This window comes from Canis lupus, chromosome 1 (assembly GCF_011100685.1).
Source record: "Canis lupus familiaris isolate Mischka breed German Shepherd chromosome 1, alternate assembly UU_Cfam_GSD_1.0, whole genome shotgun sequence".
Taxonomy (NCBI): Eukaryota; Metazoa; Chordata; class Mammalia; order Carnivora; family Canidae; genus Canis; species Canis lupus.
This window is the reverse complement of record NC_049222.1, coordinates 77846938-77855068: the sequence shown is the minus strand read 5'-3', so window position 1 is coordinate 77855068 and position 8131 is coordinate 77846938.

Genomic DNA, 8131 nt, shown 5'->3' with positions numbered 1-8131 from the left:
TTAAGAACAATGTTTCTTTCAGAAGTGCCAGAGGCACAGTGTGTAGAAATCAACATTCAGGTCATCTTAGCTATAGAAATAGCTCTATCTATAACTGAAGATGAAACACTTCTTTTCCCATAGCTCAGGCCTAGTCTAGGAAAAGAAAAATTATTTTACAAATTGGACTTCAAAGACATGTTACTGATGTAGATAAGTCATCTTTAAGTTTTTGGGGTCCATAAATTCTTATGAATGGTAAAGGAAAAATACTTTAAATATAGTGCAGTTTAAGGAGCATTTATTGATTAGCAATTTTTTGCCAGGCACTGGGGATATGATGCTGTTTAATGGGGAAGTTAAACTAATGCATATACAATTACAATATAGGTCAGTAAATTTGATGTTAGAGCAGTGCAGAGATTTCCATGGTGGCACAGAGGAAAGATATCTACCCCACCCTGTGTCAATCAGTGGGAGCTAGGATTAGGAAGTCTTCCCAGGAGATGTAGTATCTGAACTGAATCATGAATTACATTTTTTTTAACATTAAAGAGAAAGCATTGGAGGAAGTTGAGGTCCTAAGTGGGAGATGATATGATGTGTGTGGAGTGCTACAGAGTGTTCTGTGCCAATCGTTAAGTATCAGGAGATTTAGAAATAAAAAATGTTAGCAAACTTCCACTGAATATCACATGATCACCTCTTTTCCCTTAGTTCAATATTCCAAAAGGAAAAGAACTGAAGTAAAATACATACATATTCACACATGCACACATTTTTCAAATATAAGGGAAGTGGGTGCTCTGAAAACAATAAAGACATCTTTTGAAAGAGGCTTAGCTGAGGTCAAAATTACAGCCATCAGCCAAGAAACCAGAGCTCCAGTCCTGTCAGAGCCAAGAGCAAAGAAAAAGTTTTGTGCTCTGATCTACACTTGAAAACCAGGATATTTTTTTCCTGATAGCTCCTCAAATGACCTAACAATAAGTACTTCTGGGCTTATTGATTACTTGTTTTGATAGTCATAGTACAGAAACAAATGTGGAACCAGCAGAAAGAACAGTTGTTCCCTCAATTCAAAGGGGACAAGCTTTGTTCTTTTGATGATGGGGCTTCTGTAGCAGACAACTAGCCATATCCATGCTCAGCGTCATTTATAGCTTGCTGGCCTCATCTCCAATGTAGTCTTGGCCTGAAACTACTTCTCCCCCTCCCTCCAAGAGGCATTCTCTATGTAAATAAAACTCCATCCTATTACTTAAAGGATTTGGGCATTTTAGTCCTTCATTAGCAAACTCTTTAAAGTATGGGTCCCAGAACATCTGTAAAGGGTCCTAGGCTTTTCCAAGGCTATTTTTGGATGTTGAACAGATTTAACAATTTCTGCAGCATGAATGTCTTTGTTTTCTTAAAACCTTAGGATTAGAAAAACATATCAGTTTAATTTTCCTCTGTTTTAGTCAGAGACTGATTTTCATACTGCCCAGAAAAGAACATTTCCCATTTCCCAAAAGCAACAGATTTGTACAAAGCCATGGATAATTTTTGTTTTCTTTCTCAGCACAGCATGAGGAGAATTGGAAAACTCTTATGAGAACTGATAAAGGGTACAGAGCATGTTCTTTGTGTCTTGGCAAATGAAGATTCTTCTCTCCCAAGTGCTGTAGTTGAAAGAAACATAAATCCATCCCCAAAAGAGCCCAAATCATATTTGGATTCAAGTGGGAAACCACTTTCCTGGTTACGCTTGGGTGGCATCCTTTGGCTGGTTCGAGTAACACTTTCCTCACAGTGGAAGGCTTAGGAGTTCCTCTGAGTGAGTTGAATACGCTATGCTTTTTCATTCAAAGAAACTCAATCCACATATTTTACAGAAGCGGGAGGTTGTCTTTTGAGGCTGCTTGGGAAAGAATGTCTTGTGGTGAATATCAAGCCACCTGAACAAACATGAGCGTGGTACGGGTCTCCCCAAGAGAGCTTTCTCAGGATGGAAGGTAGAGAAGCCACTGTTTTCATCTCTAGAATAGCTGAGAGATGTTTATGCTCTTAAGAGGGCTATGACTCCATCTGGGCCTGACTTGTGTCCTGTCTAAATCTTGGGATAGAAAGAGGTGGTAGGCACATAAATGAGATCTGCTAGGAGTGTTAGAGACTCATTTCAGGAGAGATAACAATGCCAGATTTAGGAATGAGTCCATAGACTGTTAGTTTCTCATCATCCCCATTTGTCCCCTACTACCCCCAGTTTGAATACCAAAGAGGAAGAGGGGAATGGGGAAAGTATAATGGACTGTTGCAGTGAGGAAAAGAATACAGACTGCTGTTGATTTGATCATCTGTGAAAAAGCCAGACAAAGGAGCAGCAGCCATTAAACAAGACAGACCTTTATAATTGGGAAACTTCTTAGGTTAATGTACTTTCCCACCTAAGATGATTATGGCATTTAGCTATAGGCATTCAAATGGAACAACATGGTAATTCTCCAGGTAGTTCTTCCAAAACTCTTGGTTTGGGGTTGGAGCTGTTAACAGAATCGGATTATAGGAGAAAGTCCTTGTAATAGCTGAAAAAAAAAAAAAAAAAAAAAAAGGAACGCCTGTGCCCCCTTCCCCTGCCTCGGCCAGGATTTCTACCTCCTAATCCTAAGAAACTATAAATGTTTAGCTAATTTGGAAGAAGATCTTTGTAGGTGTGATTAAGTTAAAGATATTGAGATAAGATTATCCAGGACTATCTGTATGGGCTCTACATGCTATTACAAGTTTCCTTATAGAGACAGAGGGAGAGGGAGATCTTATAGACAGAAGAGGAGGAAGCAATGTGACTACAGAGGCAGAGATTGGGCTAATGTAGTCACAAGCCAAGGAATGCCAGCAGTCACCAGAGGATGGAAGAAACAGGGAATGGATTCTTCCCTTCGAGCCTCTGAAGGGAGTGTGGCCTTACCAACATCTTAATTTTGGCCCAGTGATACTGATTATAGACTTGTGGCCTCCAGAACCGTTACAGAATACATTATTGGCATTGTCGGTCACCAAGTTTATGCTATTTTTTTTTTTTATAGCAACCATAGGAAATGAATACAGTCCTGGAATCAGGCAACTGATAACTTACTGGGAATCCAGTGCCATCAACATGGAAATGTGTAGTAAGCAAAGAGAAAGTCAAACTGTTCAAGAGTCGTTACCCTGGTCCACTGCAACCCATGATCAGGGGTGATAGGCAGGCAGAGAAGACTGTAAGAACAGGGCAAGAAGAGAAAGGATGTGGTGCAGCTGAGGGATAGGACAGGTTCATGAGAACATTGGATTCTGGCAGCTTTTGTGAGTAATTTGGCCTGTCCCTGGAGGATTGGATGATTGGCCCTAGCATCACTTACCATCATCTCCAGACACTGAATTTACAGGTCCTTGTGGAATACAAAATAATGCCCTCTTTCCTGGATTACCACTTGAAGGATCAGCATAGTAATTGTGCAAGTGGGAGGACAACTTGGACTGAAACAATTTCATCCATAAAATGACTTTAGTTCCTTATGTATTTTCCTCTTCTGCTTTCATTTATTTCTTTTTTCTTCACTTCATTTGATTTGTTGCCATAGCAGAGGAGTTGATATTGAATTTTTAAAATGTATTACACTCTCTGAGTTGTTTTAAAGGAAAGCGTTAATATTTGTTTTCTATCCATTGATTACCTGTGTGTCTATCTATAATAAAGTCCCAGTAAAAAATGAAATCCTTTAGACAGACTAATTTGAGGATTATTGTAAGTTTGGAAAGGTCTCGTGGACACAGTTTTGGGAACAAAATACCTCAGGTGAGTGAGGTTTATCATCTGTCATATTGTGAAGAACAATCTAAAGTCTCCATTTCAGTTCTTCCATGTTGGTTCCTTGGTTCACTCACTTCTTTGTTCTGTCACTCATTTATTGATTTAAGCACCTACCAAATGCAGGTGACATGCCAAGCATGGAGACTACCAAGCCCAAGAAGCCTCCATTCCACCCCTGAAGAGCTGCAGAGGCTGTGACTTGGTGGCTTGCCCAGGATTCTCTTTTTTAATTAGAAATTGCCTGCTTTCTCCATTTTAAACAGACTTCATCTCTGTCTGCTGTGTTATACATAGATGGCTTTATATATTTACATTATCTGCCAGATTCCTGAAGACAATAGAGTTTTAGACACCTCACTTAAATTCTATTTGTGAAGAACAGTCTCTGGGGCTGTTCTCATTTCAGACTTTAATTCTTGAATCATTATCAACCTTCCATAGCAACTGGAGACATGGAGTCTGGGAACCAAGACTAGAATGAGTGAGTTGATGGAAAATGCCTGTATGCTGACTGAATGAGGATATGGCAGCAGAATTGAATGTCCTGGTTAGAGACTGGAGCCTGGTTACAAAAACTCAGAGTCCTGGAAAGTCTGATTCTGGGTCCTGAGTGAAAAAAATTATTCCTTAGGGAAGAACTGGGAGTCACACTGACTCTTATAGGAACACATCCATGGACAAAAAAGAAAAAAAAAAAAGCAAAAGCGAAAGCGAAAAACTAACCCAAATCCCAGATGGCTGGCACTGGCATCATCACCTGGTAACTACAGGAACAATAAAGAGCCAGTTCCTAAGGATTATTCATGACCTGAGACAAGTTGGCAAAGACTTGGAAGTGTCAGATGACAAACCCCAGGATATTCTGGGTGTGAAGAAAGATGATTGGCAGGTATGAGAATTCGGGTTTGAACCAGCACCTGTTCTGTTCTAATCAGTGCCTAGAACAGTATCTGGCACATAGTGGGTACTCAATAAATATTTGTTGAATTGAATCGTTTTGTATATTTGGGATGGGTGAACTGGAGGTGGAGTAAGGTAGGGCTGTGATTTGGAGCTCATGGAATTCTCCATTATTTTCCTCTCTCCTTCCCTTCCTTCTTTCTATAAAAGTTTATTAATGAAAGGTAGAAAGGCCAAAAGGGAGTAATTTAGTCTGTTGTGCCAGAATTTGTGGGTGCAAAGACGAGCAAGTGGCTTAATATCTTAGACCTTCAGTTTCTCTATGTGTCATGAAGGGTAAAAGGAAGCTACTGAGAAGTCTGCTGCAAATTATGAGTTTTAAAGAAGAGGTGGGGGCTGGGAGTAGGCAAAGTGGATGAAGGGAGTCAAAAGGTACAAACTTCCAGTCATATGGTAATAAGTCCTGGTGAGGGGATCCCTGGGTGGTGCAGCGGTTTAGCGCCTGCCTTTGGCCCAGGGCGCGATCCTGGAGACCTGGGATCGAATCCCACATCGGGCTCCCGGTGCATGGAGCCTGCTTCTCCCTCTGCCTATGTCTCTGCCTCTCTCTCTCTCTGTGACTATCATAAATAAATAAAATTAAAAAAAATAAAAAAAATAAGTCCTGGTGATGTAATGTATGGCAAGGTGACTATAGTTGATAAAACCATATTGCATATTTGAAAGTTGCTAAGAGGGTAGATCTTAAAAGTTCTCATCACAAGAAAAAAAACAACTTGTATCTATGTGTGGTGATGAGTGTTGACTTATTGCAATTCTCTTTTTCACAGTAAATACATTTATCGAATCATTATGTTATATACTTGAAACTAATATAATGTCATATCTCAATTGTACCTCAATAAAATAGGTAAAAAGTAAAAATAGAGATCAGTTCTCCAGGACTGTGCAGCACACTTAAGCAATATATACATGTCTTAGCTATAGTATTAGACTTGTAGGAGTATTAGAAGCATGTACTGGAGAAGTGGTGTTTTTGGTATCTAATTTTCTAACTCTCAATCAACTAAAAAATGAACAAAGCAGCTGTGTGTTATCCAGATTCAGTGCAATTCAGCATTATTTATTGAGCAGTAATGGTGGACACCAATGCAAAGCTGAGTGCAAAACTACCCTCAGGTAATTTAGAATCTACAGCTCTAAACAATGTTCTTCTAACTACAGCAGCAGTTAAGCATGGTGTAAGATGAACTGTGTAAAAAAAAAAAAAAAAAAAGGACCTCTCCAGGGAAAGCTGACTGACTGTGTCCTGAGGCCAGACAAGGTGGCATTAACTTGGAAAATATGTCAGAACATGGTTGTTAGCTTGTTGAATCTGTTTTTCAGATTGATATTAAACAAATCCACAAGACTACCCTCCAAACCCAGACTGGCCAAAAAAAATGCTAGTAAAAGTTATGTGCATTTTAAAAGGACAAAAAAATGTTCTCTCAATTGGAAACCTAATAGAAAGCAAATAAGGATTTACAACTGTTGGACTGTCAAGAAATAGCCACCATTTAATAACAACAATGGCAATAATAATAATAACAGAACTCACTTATATAGAGGGCCTGCTCTAAGCCAATTGCTATGTTAATCTTTTTGTCCACATTCATCGCTGCATTTAGAGGCCTTACAGCAACCTTGAAAGAAGGAGTAGTTGTTCAAGAACAATAAATGTGGAAGCCAGGACTCATAATAATTAACTAACTTGTCTAAGGCTACAAACTAGTAAAATATAACCAGATCATTAATGCAGGTCAGTTTTGTTCCATATATGGTTCTTACCCTTCATCACTTTTTCTCCCCATCCCATATTCATAAGCAGGGGAAAAGAAGATGAGCATATTTTTATTTGTGTTGCACAATTTATATAGGGTTATTTCATCTAAGTTTCAAAACATCCTTGCACAATTGCTAGCATAGTGGAAACAGTATTTCCACTTAGAGGAAGAAACTATGACTCAGAGAGGCAGTGTAATTTCTCTGGAGTCACAACATGTCTGGGACTAGAGCTCATGTCACCTTGACCCCAAAGTCACCCTCATTCCATTATACTAATGGATCTTCTACTTATTGAGCATCTCTTCTTGCTAGGCACAATACTAGAAACATTTTTGAAAAGTGTCACTAATCCTCGTAAATACACGTAGGAAAGATATTTTGAGGCCCATTTTGTTGATGGGGAGGTTTAAGTAAATGGCTGGTCATCAAAAGTCAGCAAACTAAGATCTAGCACAATTCTTGAAGCCTCCCAGATAGCCATATTTAGTGATTATTTGTATGAAATGATTTGGGAGGTACTAAGGAGTCTCTTATACATTTTGTCCTCCCCATATGCTTGCTACAAGGATCATAATTCCACCATTAGACATTTATTTATTTGGACTAGGCAATTTCTCCCTAGGGTCAGAAAAGGTTACTATAAAGATAAAGATTTATATGAGGAAAACAGAGAAAGGGATCTTTTTGAAATATGGGGTCCACTTTCAAAGGACTAGCCTGAGTGGGGAGCCCCAAAGGGGAACTCTAGGAAACTAGAGGCCAGCAGAAGGCATGGCAATGTTATGGGAAAGCGTGAGAGCATCTGACCCTGCCAGTGGGGTATGTGGGAGGGCATACTGGTGTGAGCGTCATTCTCAAACATGAGGCTCACATGGAGGCACAGATTGCTGTGCACTATAGATTCTAATTCAGTAGGTCTAGGGTGGAGTCTGAGAATTTGCTTCTCTAACAAATTCTAGGGACCAGCAACCTCTATAGCTTGGTACTGAGAATCATATAGTAAAATGGTGTCTGGAGGGTGGGGACAAATGGCTGGTATTATGGTGTTTGGTCCTATTTTGCTAGGTATTATATACAAGGTGCAGTAGGAGAAAGTACATAGATAAGGGAAGGAGAAGTCAATAGGAATTATCGACTTTCTTTTCCTTGGCACCAAATATCTTATATTGTCTCTCTCGTCTGTAAACTAAACACATGTAAGGAAAACACAGTGCCTTCTATGAGCATATATTCAAACAAGGCAAAAAACAGAACTGGAATTTAATACATGTGTTAGAAGTAACTCAGAAACAACATACATACACCTAGATAGAACTAAAACAGTCATTTATTAATTGAAAAAAATCCCAATTTCTTCCTTTTGTAGATGGTCTACATTGTTGGCTAAAATATCAGAAAAGAGATCCTAATGGTAATGCATTTGTATAAAACATAGATTCATTTTCTCTTTAATTATGTCACTTAAACTTTACAGACTTTGATTTGGTCCTAAATTCCAGACACTACCTGACCTTGTGAATTTAAGGCACAAAACAGGTGGCTCAGAATTCTTGGTTGTTTATTTCCATCTATCCCAGAGAGTCCGTGTGC